This window comes from Anguilla rostrata, chromosome 3, assembly GCF_018555375.3.
Source record: "Anguilla rostrata isolate EN2019 chromosome 3, ASM1855537v3, whole genome shotgun sequence".
Classification (NCBI taxonomy): Eukaryota; Metazoa; Chordata; class Actinopteri; order Anguilliformes; family Anguillidae; genus Anguilla; species Anguilla rostrata.
In genome coordinates, this window is record NC_057935.1 from 47,905,405 (window position 1) to 47,928,800 (window position 23,396).

The 23,396-nt window shown below is 38.7% G+C and overlaps 1 long non-coding RNA gene across 3 annotated transcripts; it reads left to right on the forward strand.

Moving 5' to 3' along the window:
• The first annotated feature begins 324 nt into the window (after positions 1–324).
• On the forward strand, positions 325–13,725 carry LOC135251011 (uncharacterized). Of its 3 annotated transcripts, none has more exons than XR_010329063.1 (3): positions 325–4,692; positions 6,487–6,531; positions 12,885–13,725. It is a non-coding gene; the product is annotated as an uncharacterized LOC135251011 (long non-coding RNA). The 3 variants fall into 3 exon arrangements; XR_010329064.1 differs by having other exon boundaries at positions 325–2,800; positions 4,642–6,531; XR_010329062.1 differs by having other exon boundaries at positions 325–6,531.
• Positions 13,726–23,396: the final 9,671 nt, after the last annotated feature.

The window sequence follows — 23,396 nt, forward strand, 5'->3', positions numbered from 1 at the left end:
AAAACTTATTTTAATTTTTTTTATTTTTTTTGGCCATAAATACACCCGGCTTCATGTATTCTAATTATTATATTCGTGTTGTTATCAATATCATAACAACTGCTAGTAGTCGTTGTAGTGTGTACCTACTTATTTATAGTAACAATCTACTCCTAATATATCTCGTTATTACAAAAGCTGCATCATCTACACTTTCAGTTGTCAACATGGCTGAGTATATTACTCACATATTGGTTCGAGACCCAATTTTGACCACTCATCTTTTGTTAACCATCTCAACTAAGATCACATATCGTTATTCGTTCTTTACGGTGACTGGTGAAAACATGCATGCAAGTTACTCCCTGCACAGTTGTAGCACTACAAGCTAGCGTTAGCCAACTCCTTTGGATTGGTGGACGGTAAAGATCGGAAGTAGTTTATTTATGCTAATGAAGGAGTTGGGGTTGTAGATATTTACGTTCAACGGGAGCCGCCCTTCATTCACCCACATGGTTAAACGCTGGGTGCGTTCGCGCCACTTTGGCAATTTTACTACAATATATTAACTCTGACAAAAGCGAAACATCAACGCCAATGGCTGCGATGTTTGAGCTGGAGATGAGTAGTAACGCGAATTAAAAGTTTGTCTAGTTTCTTTTTCAGATTTGCCCTGAGCAGTGACAGTAAACGGTAAGTCTGTGTGTGCAAGTGAGTGAAGATGGTGGATTTCGCTGGTGAGTGTCTTACCACGCGCATGTTATTGACAAGGAACCTGTTGTTGTATTTTCTGTGGGATGGGGGAGTGGAAATGAGCCTTATTAATTTCAAAAGTCTGATTGGACCGTTCCTAGTTGTTAATTTCGAGGCGATGGTCTTTTAAATGATCTATTTGGTAATAAAAACAATGTGGTGGTGAGGCGCATGGCAGCCCTCTCCTCCTCCATAACGTTAGTTATTAGAATGAGGGAGATTTGAAAAAGCGTGCTGCTGCTGTTTCTCTGCAGTGCCCATCAGAGCTCCTACTGTAGATGGGTGCCTTGCAACTATACGGGAGTTCTTAATCGTCTGGCGTGCAGATTCAAGAATGCCATATCGGAGAAGCTGTAGCAATATTTTAAGTTTAAGTTAAAGTTAGTTTTCTTCACTCTTCTGTGTGCAGTGGTGTGTGAGTTAAAGTGCCTCCAGAACAAAGCAGCGCAGCACATGGGGCAGCTGCAGGCCGCGCGGTATGGCTAGCTTGTTTGCTAGCTTACTAGATGGCCATCTGAAATGGCATGGAGTCTTCAGAAGAGTCCTAGTGTGTGTCTCTTTTGTATGACTGGAAGCTGCATTATGCTGTTCCGAAACCATTTTTAAATTGAGTAGAATTTGAATTGACTAGTGCGAACAATGCGCAAATCATCGCAGGCCGGTGGATGGCTAATTAGCTAGCTAGGTAATATTTAATTTAGCATGTTACCAAAGCTAGTCAACCACTATTGGGCGAATATATATACCCAAATTATTTTATCTGCTGGCCTTTTACAACTGTGAAATGACCTATTATCGCACCAGCTTTGGCCATATTTAGCTTTTCTTAACATGGGTTTATTCGCTACCTGGCCAGTGCATGCTTTGTAGGATTTAGTCACGTTAGCAGCTAGCGAGCTAATTTAGCTATGGTATAGTAGCTACAACAAGGGAATGGCCAGTTGACTATTGTGCTGTTTTATTTCAATTCTGAATAAAAGCTATGCACTGCTCTTATTTTGAAGCAGGAATAAATTGACAGCGCTGCTTCATTTCTACCTGAATTTAACCAGTTATTTAGTATTGGAAAAATGTTTTGTGCGAAATGCTCAGCTTTGCGGACTCGGCGGCGCCATATTAGAGCGGACGGTGGGGGAGGGGTGAACAGGGATTGTTTAAGAGCAACACGCATGCGTATGTCTCACTGTCAAGGCGGGCCGCAAGCTGCGTATGTCATTCAACTTTTAAATCCATAACCCAAGAAGTTCCTCGGCGAGTCTTTATTAATGAACTGGCCATCTTATCTGTTACTATATACTTTGAGGGCACGTCGAAGCCTTGCTTAATACGGAACGATTTTAGAAGTCTGTTGTATGTTTTCATATGTATTTTCGGAGCGCCCCTCAGTGTTCTGTGAAAGAATTAAGACCATGATGTTCCTGAAAAAACGTGGTGTAACGCGAGGTACCCTTAACTGTTCACCTTATGCATTACGAGAATGCCGCCTATGACCCGGTTAATGAGACCTATCCAATCTCACGTGCTCCGCTTAGAAAAGACCTGGTTCTCACTTATTTTCATGTGCATTTTCCCTCTCTCGGGTAGGTCTCAATAAGAACATTGCTGTGGTAAGTACATTCTGCAGCTGATGTCCTGAATTGAATTGGTCATGAGACTTAGATTTTCACTGAACATCCTGTCATTTGAATTCATTGAATCTGTCTTGATGCAAAATGTAGGCTCCTCCCTGACATGATATTACGTTTCTCATTTTGAATAAGCTGTTGTATTGAGGGGGAAAAAAGTGATGATTGGTAGGTTGCAGAAAATTCAGGAGGTAAAGAAAATGCATGAGAGAGACTCCACACCGAATGTACGTTGTATGTTAGGAGTTAATATGATTCCGAAATGGGAAAACATTATTACCCTAACCTTTTTTGTTTGCATGTTCTCTTACAGAATGTTTTTCTGGGTTCAAGTCTACGGCGTTTGCCTGAAGAACTGCGAAGCCGCTTTCCAGAGATTGCCTGGACAGAAATGCTGTCTGGACCGGTTACGTCACTGTAGTGTCAAAGTGCTTACAGTGCAGGTAGTACTATGGAATATCTACTGCAGTGGAGGCACTTCTAGCCCTACATTGACCACCATACATGACCCCATGGGACACCATCAGACCTGAGTAAAACTACTACTTGTGCTAAGGTGCATCTAGTGCAGATAGTGAAATAGACTAGCGCCTACTGCCCTAAGTGCTCCTTCTGGCATAAGGGCTGTTACTTGCATCTGATATTACACGAGGAACCTTTATCTGTTTTTGTTTTATTTTTTGCAGTTCTCTGTTAGTTTTGCATAGTTGCATTACAAGAAAAATTGAGTTGTGCAAATCTATGCAAAACTGATGGTGGCCTGCTTTATCCTTCTATTGCCCCCTACCCCCACCAGAAATAAAAAAATAATAAAAATTGGATGCACGCTCAGGGATGTGGCTGCACTTGTGCCTCTGCGAAGACTGGAAATTGACTTGGTGTGTATTTGGTTGTGAACATCTCGGATGATCTTATGAGTTTCAGCAGTATTAAAGTGCTTATAGTGCAGGTAGTTTTTAGTCATCTACTGCAGTATGAGCACTTGAAGTACTTCTAGATATATGCATCGGATTGAGATGTCAGTGCTTCGTCTGATTGTCTCTGGTCTCTGGTCAGTTTTGCTGGTTTGCATTCAGCTTCAGTTCTGGTGCTGTGCAAATCCATGCAAAACTGATCATAGCCGTGAATTGCATCCGTTGAATCTTCAAGCGGTCTCTTTCTGTGCAGGTTGGGATGAGTAGCAATCCTGTACATTGGTGAAGTATTGCACTTGTCCCGGCCTGTTCAGGACTGAGGGAACAGGCTTTTGCCTCGTCTTCTGCCATCCTCGTTTGATAGGAATACTTGCTTTTGTATATCTTTAGAATGTCTGTGTGTAAACTCTTCGGATGAGCAGTGAATGTGTTTTGGATGTGGCCTCTTACAATCAATGTTTAATAAAAGGTTTTCTTTACACCTTGTTTCCATTGAAATTTGTGTTGCTGTGAAATATTGACTCAACATTTTCATATTTAACGGTGGTCAGTTGTAATCGGGTTTTCTGGTTGGGAGAAAAAAGTTTCTTTAACTTCATCAGGGAACTTGAACTAAATGAGAGAATTGGATGAAATACAATTAATTTTCTGCCATGTTTAAAAGGGTTACAGAGCAATGATGCCATTCAGACACGTCTTGGCTAATTGGGCTATTTTTCCAGTAAGAATGCATCAACAGTATTTAGTAGATTGAAGCCTATATAGGCAGTGTTTTAATGCAGTACAGTTACCTAGTTGGAAGGATTTATGTCTGCTTTGTGAAACTGAAAATGATGAAACTCAAATGGTAGATGGCCTGAATTGGGTGTGCCACAATGATAAAACTAGGTTTATTTAAATTTATTTATTTTTTTTAAAACTGCACGTTATTTTATTTTGTTAAATAGTATTTTCTATTTATTTTTAATCTGAATGTCAGCAGTGCTGATGAATCTGTTAATCTTACAAATAGTGCAGTGTGTATTTTTTAAGATTTTGAGCTGACCTAAATTCGTAAGATGTTACCAAGTAATTGGTAGTGGGTGCTGCTGTTGGAATGTGCTGCTTGAATTGCATTCATAAATGCCAAGTTGTAAAAACTGGCAAGAGAAAATCTTTGAGAAAACAAATGCTTCTAAGTATTAGCTAGTAATGTGGTGACAGAACATAGCAGTTTAAAGAAATTAAGGGGTATGTAAACTAGTCTTGGCTGCTCAATGCTACCTGTACTGCAGGTCCCCAGTGTCCTGACTACAGTTCCAACCTGGCTCTCAGTCTGCCTCCAAATCATCCCCAGTTTAATTGGCTAAAAAAATCTTTCTCTGCCTCAGCTGATGTGTGGGGAGGGTTCTGGCGCAAAATGGCTGCCATGCATCACTGAGGTGGGTTTCACACATTGGTGGTGGTTGAGGCGAGCTTCCCCCTCATCACTGTAAAGTGCTTTTGAGTGTGAGAAAAAATGTGATATAAATGCAAGGCGTTATAAAATATTTCATGTTCCCTCAAAAAGACTCATAAGAAGCCTGTGGCTCGATGCAGGTTCGGGCGCACCTATGAGTGACTGCAGTGCGTGGATTAGGGTGACTGCATCAGAAATGCATTGGTAGAAAAAACAAGTTGATTGTGATGACATTGGTAAAAAGGATGTTGGTTTAAAAAAAAAATATATATATATATGAAGACGTATTGCGTTGACTTGCTTAAATCTTAAATTTTATCAATAGTTGTAAACGGATTATAATTTAAATTAGCTAATTACTCTAATAGATGTATTAAACACTGGGAGTGGTCCTGTGTTTCTCCCTAAATGTGCTTGTCAGATGCCTGAATTAGAGTGAACTGAAATTGGGAATGTTCATTGATCAGGGTTATGTAAGAAAAAAATGGCAAAAATACTGCATCTTTGAATTCCATTATGTGACCACATCTGTTCTTGCAGGAAAATATAGTCAAAATTTTAATCAAAATACATACAGACCCACAGCAACCAATGTGATTCAGTGTTAAGTAGGTTATGAATGCAATATCACTTATTGCCAGGTCTAATTCCATTGTATATATTTACATATTGCTTCTTTTATCAAGCTCAGATGAACTCTTTCTGTAGCATTTATCAGTCCGGTAACTATTTTGTAAGAAGAAAGAAATGTAATACTTTTATCAAAAGACCAGAAGCTTTACAGTTGCATTCAGTCTGAGTGTGGTATTAATGTATTCCAAGTGGCATAATTCAGAATTGATGTCTTAACCAGTGTTCTCCCATTTCCCCCACAGTCCGTCAGTATCATTTCTGAATATTAATGTGTAAATTGTTACCGAACCGAAAGTGCTCACCATGTATTTTAAAGGGTTGGGCTATGTGGGGAAGCTTAATATTTGCATTTGCCAACTACCAATGAATAGTACTGAACTTAAATGTAGAGATAAATAAATAAAACAAATCCTAATGGCTGGGGGGCTCAGATTTTAATGAGTGAGGTTATATGCATAATATGAAGTGTGACACTGCAGCTGACAACTTTGATTCAAATACTGAAGTTTATGCCCCGATTAATTTAAGCTGCGGCAAGGAAAGGAGTATTTTCTATGAAATGTAGGGCTTAGTGGCCTCTAAACTGAATGAACATTGAGAAAATGAATGATTTTCAATTTGCCTTTGGTTGTAATGGGCTTTAACTTTGGAAGCTAAATTTATTTTTCTTTTTTTAAAATGTCATATATTAGTTTGGTGGTCACTGAAATGGGATCATGCATGAAAAACATTATCTCAGTGTTAAGGACAATGAACATTAGATAGTTTTGTAGAAATGGTCAGAAAGGCCCGTGGCAACTTTGATTTTCCAGAATTACTCCTAATATTTAGGTAATACTGTACACCTTTTGTAAGGACTAATTTGTGAATTTGTAATTAAATTTTTCAAAATTTAGTTGGGAATTATACAATGCTGTCTTGAAGTACTATCATAGCAAAAATCGTCATATTAAGAGAACAATTGTTTCATTCATTATACACTGTCTTGAAAATGCACTTGATAAAGTATATTAACATAAATTAGTCAACATTAGTCAGTGGTGTTTGCTGAACATAAAAACATTAGTATACGTTATTATATGTTTGGATCACAGTCACTTTACTCTTTGGAATTTACACCAATGTTTTTTTTCTGGCATCTCAGACCCTGAATGTATCAGGATTCCACCTTTTTCGAGGAATGTATCTGGTGAGTGTAAGGATAAATAATCACTTGTTTGTTGAAAGGAATTGTAAGCCATGTTTATAAGATAGTCAATGGAATATGGATGTAAATGGAATTGAATGTTTCCCTAGAGTTGTACTGTTGTATCTGGCCATAAATCAACATAGGTTTTGCTTTGTATTATGCATTGTCCCATTTAGATTGCATATTTTCTAAAGTAGAAGACAAGACAAAAAAAAAAAAAAAAAATTGAATTTTTGATATATGAACCGATTACAATAGTAACACAGCCTGGGATCCAGATGACTATTTTGTGCCTTTTGTTTTGTCTTGCTGCCTAAATAAGAGTTGTTTTGTATCAGATTGGTACCGTAGAGTCTGTGAATCTACCAGTGTCAACCTCCTTATGAAGCGCAGTCAATTCACCAAACCATTGTCATTTTTCAGCAACCCATGATTAATAGCATCTTTTTATTTCCTGTCAATAAATATAAATGCTACATTAGATGCCTAGAAGTTAGTAGGACTGTTATAATTACTACGGTGTGTAAAAAAATATGTGCAGTATGGTTAAAAATTGTATTCTTTGAAAAGTTTACATTTTTTAATGTTCTGAATTAAATGTTTGGTATGCAAATTATTGCATGCCCAATGTGCAATGCTTATGTGTGTAAATTTTTTTGGAACTTTCTGAAATTGACACTTGTCAGGAAGATCTATTGATCGTATTGTCACAAAGTCTGATTATTTGGCCACTGTTCCTAGATATTGCATTATGCTACATGCTAAAGAAATAACCACCCCATGTCACTTGACTTTTTGTGTCACTTTCTTGAGTACTGAAGTTACAGATTTTGATTATTCCTTGTTTCACATATTCCTAGGACCAACCAATAATCTTTTGTCAGTATATTTTCGAATTCCGTCTATGTATTTCTGTTTATATAAACCCCCACCCCCATTTTAATCATCTGAACACTGAAGTGCTTTTTGGAAAGTGGAATGAAATTGGCTCTGAACCCTTGATATTTTACACTTCAAACCACTCCCTTATGCAGAAAGTCCAATTGCATTGCCATTTTATTTAATTGTAGTTATTGAGATGTTTTCCAACTGAAGTGTCCCTGATAGTCCTCAACAAATATGTAAGTGTTATATTGTTTGGTGATTGCTAATAGAACCCACTTCCATAGTGAATGATGATGAGTGTTAGATGCAGCAGCAGAGTGGTGTGCTTATTTTTAAGCAGGACGGCTGTCATCATTATATCACTCAGCCATACAATACCAGTGCTCTGCCGATTTATTTGAACCCATTTCTGGATTCAATTTACACACTATATTGTGGTCAGCTTTACATTAAGTCTGTGTATGTACTGAATGTGCTGTTGTGTTCCGTGCTATATTTGAAAAAAATATATAGTACATTTTGACCTAAGTACCTATAGGTGGTATTTTTGGATAGCACATAACTGAGTACCTGCTGACAGTAATTCCATGGATAACATACAGTTTAGAGGAAATATGTTTGATTTAAGACTACTTCCGGCAGCTTGTCAAAACTTCAACAATCCTAGATGTCTAGAAGCTTTAATGTTTTGGATAAAAGATGTAGAAATAAAACGTGCTTGATAGTAAGATGCATTTTTAAAAGAGTAAATTGTCTATCAAAGTTTGTAGATTGAAGTACTATAAGTTGTCCCTGATGACCTTTATTTACACCAAGACTGTGTTGTGTTGTGCTACAAGATAATGAACATAAGATAAGCAGTTTCCTGGGGTTGTCCAGTCAGTAATTTGGTAAAGTATATGCTTCACCTTTTTATTGTCACTGCTTGCTTTTCCAGCTCTTTATCTCTTTTAAATATGGATTTATGAAGATACAAGTCAGTTACTGACACCATGTAATGTTATAGCTAGTATCAGGTCGGCACACTTTACTGTGTAATTATGATTGAACTCCTCCTCTTGGATGATCTGGCCAACACTTGAGTCCTGTTTGTCCAGTTAAATATTGTTATTGTTAAGCCTTTATTCCCCCTCTGACATTCCTATGTCAAAACAGTTAAGATTTTTAGAGAGGCTTCATATGAAGTGAATGTTAAAATCTGATTATTTACCGAAAATAATCCTGAGTGTGGATGACTGGCATCAATTGCAGTGTAGCGAGAGGCGCTAGTGGTTTTGAAATCTGGTATTCAGATATTCAGACATAAACCACCGTTGAGAGAACGTATTGTCCCATGCCAGTCAAACTGTTCTGTGTTGCATCTCATCAGAACTGATACTGAACATCATTATGGTCTGCCACAGTCTAAAGTATAAAATCTATTATTGTTTCTCGCAGTGTTTTGTTAATACACTAATGTGATGGTGTTATTTGCCAGCTAGTTTTGAGTTGCCAGGTTTTCTTTAGGAAAAAGTTGTCTTCCTTTTTCTTGAACTTATTATTTTTTTTTGAAAATGTGTAAGTTCACATAACGCAAGCACTGTTCTCGTTCAGGGCTGTGAAGATTCTGAAGTAAATGGGTTCTGAGACCAAGATTGCTCCCTAAATGGGGATTCTACCATGATTTACTGTCGTTGCATTCAATATTAGGATGTAACTGCAGGTCTCGAATTCAAGGACGGAGTCTAGCCAGAATGAGTGAGACTGACTGTAGACAGAAAAAAAACCCTTGAGCTGACTTCATTCTGGTGTTCAAAGTGGAACAGTAATCATTACAGGATATCTAATGTGTCCATTTAATTAATTTGTATGCTTTGGACAACGTTTTTTCTCATTTATTTATTTGGCTTTAAAAGATATTAAAAAGAATAAACTATTCTAATCTTTTATCCACAGTATTAAAAAATATATGCTTTCTAATACTGTTCTCTTCTGTTGTCATTCTGAGGGATGCTTGCAAATATAAAATTAGATTTTGCATTTGAGATAAAAATACTGTAGTCTTTCACAGGAGAATGAGTTGGAGTCTTATCTTCCCTGTCACGAAGATACCAAATTACTTCCTTAATTTGGATTCACTTTTTATTTTTAATCTTGTGAATAACTCGATAAAATCTAATCATAATGTACCTAACACATGCTATTTAAATTCTCTAGAGATGGATACATGATTGTTAATTTATGGGGTTAATTTTTTTAAGCTGCCAGTAAAAAGGGAGTGCTTCATGCACAACCTCACTATCACCATCATGCATGGCTTCAATAAAGTGAACCACTTAGTTATACAATTTGCAACATTTGCCTTTAAATGCAATCCTTTATAATTGCTCTAATTTATGTTAACAAGCAGCATTTGTTTTGTGCAATATACAGGTGGAGCTGGTGCATCACCTTCGTTTCTGTGGAATTACGCATCTTCTCATGATTGCTGGACCTGTTGTGTTATAGCTTTAAACACCGCTTCTTGTGTAGTAGTTCACTTGTATTTCTTGTAGTTCACTTGTATATCTGAGCAATGCTCTGTAAGTTTGGTCTTTCTGTGATCTGGTTCCTTTCAGGTGCAGCTGCAAGCACTGTACTGTCTCTTAAAATATTGATCTTAAGGCCTCCGGGACTAGAGGGCAGAGGGTGAGAGACTGAACTGTTTCCCATGGCTGAAGTGAATCAAGTCAGACTTGCTTTATTAAATATATCAAATACTGTTTCTGCAAATAACTCCTTTAAAAAAAATCAATGATTTAATTGAAAGAAAGGACATTTATCTGTGATACAAATTCACTAATTCACTCAGAATACACCTCACTTAGAGACAAAAAATGACTCTGACCTTGCTGTATGTAGGCCTATGTGGTTCGAGTAGTGGTCTGACTGGAGCTCTCCTCAGTTGTATACCTGAGTAAATGATCTGAGTGAAAAGAGGGAATTGGCTGAATACACATACAGTATGTGAATTTGAGAGGAAGGCTTCATGAAACCAAAAGCTACCAGTGACTCTGAATTGGACTGATTATTGTGTTTTGCTATGGAGTAAATGAACGTTTGATTGTTTCAAACCAGGAAATGATTGACAGATGATTGTAGTTCCACTCATCATGACATCCATGAAACCTCACTCCCATCGCTAGTGTCCAGTCCTCCCCTATTGGCAGAAGGTGTCCCAGTAATGGAATGGGGGGAAATGAGGCCTGATTATGGTGTCCCATATTTTATTATTTACAACACACAAGAAATAATAGATGTGTTTAAGTGAAAATGAAAAATGGAATTTAAATTAAAATTTTGGCAGACATGGTTGCTTTTACGTTATAAAGTACAGGTGATTAGAATTATGGTCTGGCTCAGCCACCATCTGCTCAGTGACATTCTGGCCTGGAGCTAAATGTAATTGCCGACCCCTGCTCTCAAAGCCGTTGTGGACAAGCTCCATAATATAAAACTATTGTAATTAAAAGGAATGTCACGGTTCAGAGGCTTTTAGGGACAGTCTGATCACTTCTCACTCCTGCAACTTCTCTTTTAATTCCTTATGTTTGTACTTCGTAGGTTTTTTTTGTAATTTTTTATTTGATTAATTGGATTTCACTGATGTGGGAAAAGTGAAAAAAATAAAACGAGAATACAAATGAGCAAACTAACAGTCTCTTTTCCTGTTGACTGATTCAGCTGGGGAGCGCCGTTACTCTCTCTGCGGTGCTGTGTTTGGCACATGAGGCAGACACGCCTGTAAATATTCTCAGCTTCAGGAAGACATTTGTTAAAAGGTGACCTGGGGCCACCACTTGAGTGTCGTTTAGCCATTCATTCATACTTGTGTTTCACCTGTAATGCAGTTTGTCTGGCCTCAGTCACACTTTCACTCGCATTCAGTTGGTACTTATGCCCTTCTTCCTTTCCCAGGCGTTCCTTTATAGGTTCAAGCGCTCCCTGCGGGGTTGTGTGTAAAATGAATGCTGACAGCCGAAGTACACTGGTGCCTCTTAGTGGTTCTGGAGTCCGGTCTCATTCCTCATTATTTCTCCGTTGCAAACGGGCAAAGGTAATTAATGGCTGCCACACTTCACTGAACCTTGAAGAAGCAGCAAATGGAAGGCATTTTTTTCTTGGATTGTAGACTTTGCTGCTTAAACTGTTTGATAATGTAATTAAAATATATACTTTTTGGATACTCACTGTGCCACTGTGCAGCCTGAGAATATTGGTAGAAAATATATTATTATTTATTTTTTTATTATTAAAAAAAGGCAGAGCTCCACCACTTAAAATAATTTCCCCTTTATTTTGGTCATCAAAATGGTAACTTTTTGTAGTGTAACTCAGTGGTGCCTCAATCATGTGCCTGATTAGTGTGCCTAATTAGTCAACACACCTAATTAGTGAAATCAGGTGTGGTGATTGGTTGGAATGAAAATCTGCATACCTGCATACTCTTGGCCCTCCATGGCACATAACTGGTGGACTTATAGCGGTCTCATATCCAAAGATTAACGTCGCCATCTAGTGGTCAGATTGCTTATAATATACTGTTTTAAAGGATAGTTTGCTTTCTGGAGAATTAACAACTGAAATTGTGGGTATTGTCCTCAATGAAAATGTTCAATCGGTTCTGATTCAAAAGAACTCGCTTTTATTTATCACACGGAAAAAAGTAATCCGTTGCTGGGCACTTCAAAGCCAAATTAGATTAAAACACAGTCATGCCATTTCAGGTTTCAATTTTAACATGCATGTCATGCATATGAACATTATTTGCTTGTTAACATTTTATGATGAATACTTGTATTTTTCATTGCGCTTGTGAAAAATTGAGCTATACATGCAATTTTGCCATTTAGGGAAAATTTGTACTGCTATTCTGAATACATCCGCAAGAATATCCCGAAATAGGTTCAACATAATTTTAACACAGTGCCACCATGACACAGCAGTTCACGGGTGCAAGAAGGTTAACCACTCGCTCTTGTTTCATGGTCTTACATAATTATAACTTCAATTTCATTGTGTAAGCACCTTGACTAACATTATGCATGCAGTAATGAGCCCAAGATGGCCATTGCAGAACAATGATCATATTTTACAGAAGCATGTGCTGATTCTGAGGTATGTGTGGGGTTATGATGTGTTTGAAGGTCCACCATACGTTCTGCTCATGTGATTTTCTTTTTTTAAGCAAGTAACATTGTGTAAAAAGGACTCGGGATTTGTTCCGTCATCTTTTAAATGAAAAACATTTAAATTGGGTCTACTCTCATGCGTTCATTGAAGCTAAGCAGTGGCCAAATTGCAACGTCTGACATTAAGTTGTGTTTTTGGTATTTGGTATTAATGAAATAGCTAGAAACACATGGACAGTGAAATTACCCTGCAAAGATATGATGGTAAAAGTGTTTTTTTTTTTTGTGTGTACTAACATAACCATGACCTTCTTTCAGAAGCGTCTGAGGACATCATTCAGCAGACAAAAAACCATGGACACGTTGTTCCTCTGTGCCGACAGGAACATGGCTGCCGGTACGACTGACTTGGTCAGGAACCTGTTTGCTTTGAGAGTATGGTTGCACTGGGCTTTGAGCTCAAAGTGGGTGAATCCATCCAAACCTGCTTCTATGCCCTCTTCCCATTGGTGCTTTGTCACATGATCAATCCAGGCCCAACTCCTGTCGCCACGGACTACGGACAACGCCCAATGCTTCCGGAGGGCCTGCTGGGTGCTCCATCTCTTTGGGAGCATTCCCAAGCAGCTGGGCAGGCGAATCGCGTGGGCCACTGCGCTTCCTGGGTGTGTCTTTCTCCAGGCACTCGGCCTTGGCTCTGAAGTCAACACCACGGACCATTTGCAGTGCATTAAGGAGCATGAGAGGACACTGCTGAAGATGCCATACTGCCCCCGATGCCAGGGCCTCGCCCACAGCAAGCCCTGAATGTAATGTGAGGCCGTCTGGCCAGGGCAGGGGAGATAGATGGCCACTGGAGGAGCTTGACCTCTCCATGGAGGAGGTGTCTGCCAGGATGTGCAGGACCCGCAGCCTGGAGTGAATGCTGCAACGCATGCAGCTTCACGTCAACCGCGCGCTCTGGCGTCTACAAAATCATCCAAAAACTAATTTTTGTTTTACAACGTGCCCTTTGGTTGAAAAAAAAGGCTAAAATGACTCTTTGGAACGTCTCTTGTAATTACTGTTGCTTGCATCATTACTGGACAAAAGAGCACTGAAAAGCCTGTACCAATGTAACCTTTTGAGGAGACTACTAAATTTAAATACTAAGAAGACACTTCTGCAAGATTCCAGTCTTTCAGGCAAAGGGGGAATGTGATGCAAGCTACACAGCTGTGGTATAAAATCAACATACCACACAGTAACAGCATGCCCACAACATTCCTAAAATACACTTGGCAGCTGCACCAGGCTAAAGAACAGCCCACTAACTGGTGCAAGGCAGTGGTCCTCTTCTGCAGGAAGGATCATGCCCTCTGTGTTTGTCTGAGATAGATGTCTGAGATTTATTGCACTGGCCCGCTGTCTTTGGATGTCTATACGAATGTTCAGTGCATCCTTGGGCTTAATACAAGCCCCAGTCACTAACCCATAAAAAATACAATTATTATTGACATATAAAAGACCAGGTATAAAGTTAATTTTTCAGGACTCTTAAAAACCTGCCCAACTGATTTCAAAGGGTATGGGCATAGGTACAGGGAACACGTTTTTTCTGAAGGAAAGCTAATATATTAGTTCATTTTGGATCATTCACATACATTTTAATGTAGCATGCATTTTTTAATGGGAGTGGGAAACTGGCCATAATCAGATTGGTCATGAACTACAATGCATATCCTGCCCCAGCAGTACCACCCAGTGCTGGACTCCCTCTTCACTTACTACTTAAGCTCAATACTCCCATCTGCTGGAGTGTATGTATCACTGCATTGCCGAAAACAGTCTTCCACCTCAGGAAATTGAAGAATTGATTCTAGAAAAGATGATGCCTTGAGGGATGTAAACACAGGAGAGCTTAAGATGGATGAAAAACTAAATGAGTATGCATTATACCAGTTTAGAACGAGCACACAACCAAATGCCTGCTGCTTGGTCAAAGTATTGATTTTTTCATGTCTTTAGGAGTCCAGCTGAGTACAAATATAGCATATAAGTTGAAAGGATATCTATGCATTTTAATACTGTTGCAAATCTACCGAGGGCTACATTAAGCTGGTGTTTTGAATATAACCAATTAATGGCACAACTTCTCTAATGATCTAGTTTTAAATCTATATATGTATTAATATCCAGAATGAGGATATTTAGAAGAATGAGAATAATGTAAGTGCTACGTCAGTGTTCAGTCATTGTCACATAGAAAACAAATTAAGTGTGCTGACAACATTGTCGGTATTGCAGCACGGCACCAAAGGTTGCCTTGACAATACCTTAATGATACCCATGGGTTTTGCAACACATGTTCATGCCTAAATTGTATAGTGTGATTTGTTGGTGTGCACAAATTGATTTTTATTTTATAATAGTACATGTTGATCTGAATTGTAATATAAATGATAGAAATTGGTGGTCAAGTTGCATAAAGAAATTAGAGCTATACCAGCATCTGGTCTTTGGAAAGAGTCAGTGGCTAAAACGGAATTCTTTCATTTTATACCCCAACACAAAATTAGCCTATTAGTATGGATACTCTGCAAGATTTAAAGATTAACCTGAGCATTATATACTGTCATTAATGCCACCTTAGTTCATTTAGAATTCAAAGCCAGTGAATCAATTGCATATTTTCGTGAATTAACTGCTTTTTCTTTCCTGCTGTCAGCATTTAAGCATTGCCTTTGGCTTACACCATCTGTTTACTTTTTCATGAACCAATCACCAGTGACCAGTGAATTCTCCCGAAATTATACCAAGCTTAATTTCTCCTTCGAATGAAGCAAGCAATCAGAAATGGCACCCATTAAATACAACTGAACATAGACGCATTTGAAATTTCAGTCCATTTCATCCGCAAATGAATTTGACCTTTAATACTGAGAACCAAGTTAAGAAAGTACAGTTTTTTTGTATTATCTCTCATGGCAAAAGCCAGGGTAGCTCTAATGCTCTGGTCTTCTGTGTAGAATTGTGTGTGCTATCCTCAAATCAGTTTTGCTTACAGTTTAACAGAGTCTTAACTGTATTTGCAATGATGTTATCCTGCAATACAAGTAGCATTGCATCACTTAGGCTACTATGAGCTACATTTCTGGTTGACCTTCATAAAGTCACAAACGTGGCAAAATTCACCCTGAACATTTAGTTTCCTCATCAGGAATTTTTGTAGCGTGTATTTTGTGATACTAATGAACACTGCAATCTAACGAAAGTATTGTTTATGTTCCACTATCTTGATATGGGCCACTCTTATATACTGTAGTCATAGTGAGGGGGTTGAGTTGGGGGTTATGGCAGATATTATAATTTTCTAAAAATAAATTAAAGCATTGATGTTTCTCATTTTAGATGAAAAGGGTTTTTGAGCTTAGTTTTGGTCACTTTAAGACACAAACACATGTTCAAGAGCTAGTGGCTTCGTTGTAAACTTTTCTGAGCAAATTGGTAATTTATTGTGTCAAATCTTCCAAGTTAGTGGTTTGTTAGTCGTAAAAGTCGTAACATTTTCGAGAAATATGCGAGAGAGAGCTAGATTTTGAAGGAAAAAAACATTCCACCCCCTGCCACCCCCTCCATCCAAAGTCCTGCCCTTCAAACACTCCAAATATGCGCCAAGTGTGGCAAAGTGGAGACAAAGCTGCATATCATGCCTCATTCACAGGTTGAAAATAAAATGCACTATGGGCTAACGGTAGTCAAACCACAGCATTTTTGCTTGTATGAGACACAGATGAAGTTACGGGTCAAACATTGATCAAATAAACATTAGTAAATGCACCAGGAACTGGAGTGTGCAATGAGTTTTTTTTTTTGTTTTTTGTTTTTTCCTTTTCCCACTTGAACCTCATAGGTAGCTATAAACAGAGATAGCTAACTACATATAAGCTATAAAAAATATGGACCAAGTCACTGTGATATCATCCATTGACTCTCCATGGTGAAAAGCGTTTTGAAGCCTGGAAGTGCAGTTTGTGGGTGCCGCCATGTACAAATTGCAGACTGCGCAGTAGAGGAAAGGGGGTCCCTTACATGGGTCCGGTCGTCCACTAAGCACTTGACATACAGTAACTCGGCAGTGACGCAGACTGTCTCTAATTTGTCCGAAAAATATTACAGTCCTGTCCGAATAACACACTCACTTAAAAAATTGGCAATTTTCTTGTAGGGAAAAAAATTATAGACTTTTGACCTAATTGTTACCATTGACTGGCATTGACACGGGAGGCTGAAACACCATATACTAGAGCCAACCACACTGTCGCTACTCGCTAGTGAGCAGCTTCTCTCAACAAGACCAGGAAGTGAGCTTCAAAAAAGCTTCTTTCTTTCTACACATGCATGTACACACATACACACACAAGAAAGAGAAAAACAACAGAGAGGGAGAGGGATTCGCTGGAGGGCACTGGTTCCTTACGCTGCAGGACAAAATGCTTCCCACCCTTGATCCTCAGCAGGATGCACTTTCTTTTTTCTTTACCTCTTGAAAAGTGCACTGGAATCTTTGATGACCACAGTGAGTCAGGACCCTGGTTTAACATCTCATCCAAAAGAGGGCACCTTCTGTAGCAACGTGCCCCATTAGTGTGCTGGGGTGTTATATTTTCTGTGTGGTCCAGATTGAAGAGCACTCACGGGTGGCCTGCCAACACCACTTCCAGCAAGTGTCCGATCCAAGTACTGACTAAGCCCGTATCTATTTAGCTTCAGTAATGTGCTATACATTTAGAACATTACAGCTTTTTAGCTATGTTGTTATGTTTTTTCAAAACTCCAACATATCCTCTTCTGGCACAAAAATTGAATCATTCTGCTCCCTCGCACTCTACAGTGGTCTGGTGTAAACTTAAGATAGATGCATTACCAACCTTATTGTGGTTTGACAGGGTCTTAAGTGAGTATTGCTGTTTCTGTCTTTGCACACTCTACAGCCCTTTCCCTACCATGTCTGTTGGGAGCGATAAACAGGTGATGTATGACCAGGATTTCTGCAGAATGCAAGCCGCGGGGTGAATGATACAAATTTCACTGCTGGTTAAGTCTGGTTCACTGAAAGTCCATCAGGCAGAAGCAACCGATAGACTTTAGGATTATCCCCGTTTTTCCGATCCCTCTGATCTTTCCTGAGAGAATACCGTCTTAGTATAAGCCCATATGCCTGGGACCTTACCCTGGAAAGGATTATCTTTCAAAAATGAAACAATAAAAAATAAGAATCTTAAAAGTCCAGTGGAGATACTGGAAGCATGAAAGACCTCTACAAAGACAAAAGCATACAAAGGAAGTGTAATGGTTTGAATATCTCAGTTCCATACTAATATGATGGCCACTTGGGCCCTATTTGTCATGATCATAGATGCACGTCCTTGATCACTGGCACGTGATGTAGTCATATCAGAAATTTTTCAATGACAGCAAGTTTCCTTTGAAATAGGCCTCATAAAACACACATTTCAACCTAACAGATACATTTATTTATTATCAGTTCAAGCTGCAGTTGGCATTTAGCTGGGTTCACTCAGAAACTGCCTGCTCATTTGGCTGACAGGTGATCAACTTTCAATATTCCCTCACTGATGTCATGCCTTTAATGACACTGCTAGAACAGTCTGTTGCAATTTTAAGTTATTCATAGTCTGTCTGGCCAGTGTACCATTCTAGCCAGTGTTTTTTTTTTAGTTTATAGATTTCAGCTTCTCTGGAATTGACACAATACATTATTTTTAACATTTCTTTTTTCTTTGTTTGACTTCAAGACTGATAGTACTTTTTTGTAACATTAGTGCTTGTCTAATAAAGGTGCAGGTCTCTTTTTACAGTCTGTATTGTGTTACTTCACTACCATTCTTCATTGATAGAGCATCACAATACACTGGAAGCCACAAACCTGAGTTACTAAGACCATGCCTACAAAATTAATGTGATAAGTAACCATGCAAAATATGGAAGCAAAAATGTCACCACGCTATGCCCTTGCAAAAATGACAAAGTCTTTCTTAGAGGGATTGTATAGTCAATTGCGCTAACCAAAATGCATGTACAAGATTTTATTTCTACTTCTTGGTGGGGGTAACATGTCATGCCATAACATGGAATTGGCACAAATTGCCACTGCAAATAACAGAACTAGCTATCTCGTTTTTGAAGTTTTGAGCAGATGAGTGGCAGTCAGCTCTGTGTCAGTAAGAACTAGAATCACTGCACATGAAGTACAGGGGCATGGCAGGGTGTCCTACACAGAAATGTTAAGATTAAGTGGCACTATTCAGAGTCATCAACATCTGGAATCGTCCCAGATGGTGGCAGTGATTGCCCTATCATATTACTACGTTTTACATGTCTTTCCTTTTATGGTTAATTTTCCCCACAAATGACATCAATTTAAGGCTGGGTTAAGTGACTTAATTCCTTCTCAGCAGATGTTTTGATGTCGTGGTGTATTTATCTAATAGACGTGCTTAGTGATGTGTGACAATATTACACGTGGTTATGTTGATTTAGCAATTATCCAAGAGACAGTCAATGAGCAGTTCAACCAGCAATGTTAATATTAAAATGCGTTAATGTCATCTTGTGTCTGTATAGTTTATGTGTTAAGAAGTATCGGGATTGTGATTTATTCTAGTATTGATTGTGGCTGCATAGCACATGCCATGCAGTACCACTTCTCTCCCATAAGGAAGTATGTGCTCATTGACAAATCCAACACTTTCCATCCGCTGTCCATATGCCCATTCTATACTATCATTCGATAAATTGGTTCTCTTGTCATGGCTGTCTAGATTTGCAAGCCAGCCAAATTACCATTCATTAACTCCTTGTATAGAGGTGATTTGAACAAATCCCCAAATGCGATAGTTTGCTACCACATCCACTGATACAAGACTAAGTTCCCCTGGAGAGAATTTCAACTTTATTTGACACCCCCAAATGATGTCTCTCTCCACTGCGCCAGAGAAGACTACGGCAGCCACCGATTCACACAGCCTTTTAAGACCCGGCAGTACATTTTTGTCCCTTATAGGGGACATAAGTCTCTGTTCTTAACCTCAAGAACTATGTATTTTTCAACGCTAAAACCTTTATAAGGGACATTATAAGGGACATTCAATACAAATAAAATAATATTTTGAAAATATTTTCAGTGCAATGTGTTTTTGTTCTCCAAGACACTTATTATGTAAAAATTATTACAAAAACTATGTAGTGTAATTGCACAACCTTATTTACATTCAAGGTGTCATTGCTCATTGGTGCTTGCATGCTAGCGTACCGTGAAGAATAAGGCTAAAATAAACTGTCACAAATAAACTGTCACAAAGGGAGTATTTTTGCAGCTTTACAAATCAGTAAAACCACATCTGTGTGGATTTTGCGCAACTGGCAACTTTTATGAATAGGCCAGTGCATCCTTTAACCTTTACGCAGATACTTTCAATTACCGGGTGACAGACTCAGCCTTCCTGTAAGGTCTGGAAGGTCAGTTGATTCCCACACTTTTCCATTAGAAGTAGATCCGCATCAATGGGTGAGCCCGCTACCCAGCCAGCCAGCCAGCAGAACTGCTGGCTCCTCTGGAGATACTGCAGGGTTAGAGGGAGCAGGACTGCATATACAAAATATCATAATTTCATTCTGTAATTCATTAATTTGCTATCAAGATTCATGCACAATGAAACAGGGGTGTTGGAATGCACAGTTTTTTTAAAATTTTGAGATCAAGACTTTTAAAAAAATTAGCATTCTAATGACATAAAAACAATTGCCTGATTAAACCCTCCCCCCCAACACCACCACCACCACCACCATTCTAAGTGAACTGACTTGTTTAACCTATTCAGCACTCGACGTGCACGAGCATATTATACACACTGACCCATTAGTGTGGGGACCCCTCAATGCTTAATGATCTTATGATGCAGCAATTCCTTCTGCTCTGCCCACCTTTATTCTCTAAGGTTAGTTCTACAAAATATTTTACAGGGTGGATGCATACATGTGTGCCTGTGTGCGTGTGTGTGTGTGTGTGTGTGTGTGTGTGTGTGTTTGTGCAAGTGTGTGGAGAAATTCCAAACAAGCCAAAATACTTTCAATTTCATTTGTGTATGTTTAAAGACGATGAATAAGACGCTGATGAGGCTAAGCGCTTTGATCTGTAGATGGCTAAGCATTTACTGTGACGACCCACACGTTATAAGGGTGTTACCACAACTGCTAGCTCACACCAGTTTTAACAAACGGCCTTTCATTCATGCGTGCATAAATTCACACATGCAACGGAAGCTCATGATAACAGCATGCAAATGCTCAGTCACCAATTTTCTAAGTAACTGAAGGCCCAAACCTGTCAATCTGATGATTCATTAATGTCATTACCCACAATACAGAATACCAAGGTGCTGCACCCGTTAAACTTAGTAAATTCCGGTCTATTATGAAATTTAAAGTCTGTTTTCATCAGAATTAGACGACTGGATTGTTATGTGCATATTGAAAAGACTGTAGAAAATAATAATGAAATCCGTGAACATTTATTTCTGCTCAAGTGATCCATTTCTTGCCATTCATTTTAGTTCTGCTTTGCATACAGGCCTATTTTCATGTGACGGATTAGCATTAGTGCAGTATGGGTATTTGTGGGAGATGGTGCCTTTCCTTTTTTTCACTGTCATGCTGGTTTCAAACCTGCAAAAACATCTGCAACATTTGAATGGTGGCTAAAATTCCTAGAGCCGATGAGATTGCAGAATTTATAGCAAAAATGTATCTTGCAAACTTTACTGATCATTTCCAGGTGCTCTAGAGCAAGGCTGCCCAAACCTGTTCCTGGAGATACATCCTGGAACTGTATTTGAGTTTAACTTTATGTCGAGTGCTGTGCACCCACATCATCATAAACCCACCACCCACGTCAATGCACAAGGAACAGACGTGCATGTATTCACGAGTAGTTATTGAAAACAAAATAAAACAAATAAAAATACAATTTTCTCTATCATTACAGTGAGATGTGTGGGCAAAGAAAGCGACCATTTAGATAATGGTGGAATGTGTTTTTCTAGCGACCAACATGACACCCACTTTTGTAGCATATACAGCCCAGTTTTCCATACTGAATGGCATAAGGAAAGCTAAAATCAATGAGAATGGAGGCACAGCTCACTACAACAGTTGATGATTTGTACATGCTGAGTAGCTAGGGGGGTGCTGATGCAGTCTGTAAGCCAATTTATGGCCAGCTTACCATGGTGGGATGAACCCTCTTGGACAGTCTAGGTCACACACACTTAGAAAGAATGTAAGGATAGGTTAATTTCCTATGAAACACATCATTTTTTTATTTTATAGTGTATAATTATGAACCGAGTGTGATTAGTTTAAAGGGGCCACAACATGAATAAACAGGAGGAAATTATCAGTATTCATTTATATTGTTGATTTGTTTAAAACCTTCGCACGGACTCCTTAATTATGTGGTGTGACAGCTGTTGGCTTGTATGTTCCTTGCTGTGGGCAGAACATCTCCTGTGATTTTCATAGAGGAAACCGCTTTGTGTGCCAGATGTAGTGACAATCCCTGTCATTTAGGCCTTCATACCGCACATAAACTATCATATGCTTCTCAGTCTTGTTTCTCCAGCGGTACTGACTAATGACAAGTGGTGTCAGTTCTGATCAGCGGGGCCTACTACTTCACGTAAAGGGAAATTATGGAAATAAATTCACACCAGTCTACCACAAACACTAACTACCACAGTGCTCCAAAGGGATATCTATAACTCTGCATCTTCTGCTTATTTGATCTCAATTAAGGGCATTATGTGAGAAGGGGAGTGTTCCCCCACTCCAGGAGCAGTCTTCTTCAGCATATCACATGCTTCAGGCAGCCATTAAACGATCGGCCGATCGCCATTTGCCAGGGCCATTACTAGCCATTAAATTGTGCTAATAGAAATCTATGGTGAATGTATTAACAACCTCATTTCCTCTCGCCAGACATCTACCCTTTTTTAAAGAAAGATCTTTTCTCATTAAAGATCTGATTGATTAAGTGAGCTGGTCAGTTTCCCATTTGGAACATTACTTATCCAAAGATCACCAACTTCCTGCTCCAGTTGGAGAAGGCTGTGTCACCATGAGGTGTGTGTGTGTGTTTATAATTTTAAAAATAGATGCCTATTGAAAAACACCAAGTGTTGTTTCATTTGGTAACTTGTTCATTGTCACAGTTTTAGTTACATTTCAAATTTTTCATCTGTTTAAACTACTGAGTGTTAGTTACTACTAACTGATGTTACACAACATATGCTGCTGTCAGATTTTCTAATGGGGAGGACACAAGAGACTGCAGTCTTCTGAGTAATTGCCTGAAGTGTCATGTTGTGATGTGCAATTCTAACCAACAGAGGGAGCTCTTTGCATTCTGTAAATCTGAAAAGCTTCAGCGCACCAGAACAGTTTTGGGGGTCTTACTTCATCATGACATTTGATAAACAATCACTTTGAGCTGTTTTTTTTTTTTTTGTTAGTATGTATATCACAAAATTGTGAGAAAGAAAGTGAAATATTGTTTGTAATGATGCAGACGGACTGAATTGGTTGCTACCGCAGACCTAAAATAAAGGTGACCCAAGAAATCAGGAAAAATACAAAAACAATGAAAAAAAATATATACAAAAACACCCTCCAGTACGAAATAAAGTATGCTCACAAACACTGAAGGATATGCAAAATGCTTTTTGATATTTAAAGCTTTTTTGTAGATATCTTTGGCATGCACTATATTGT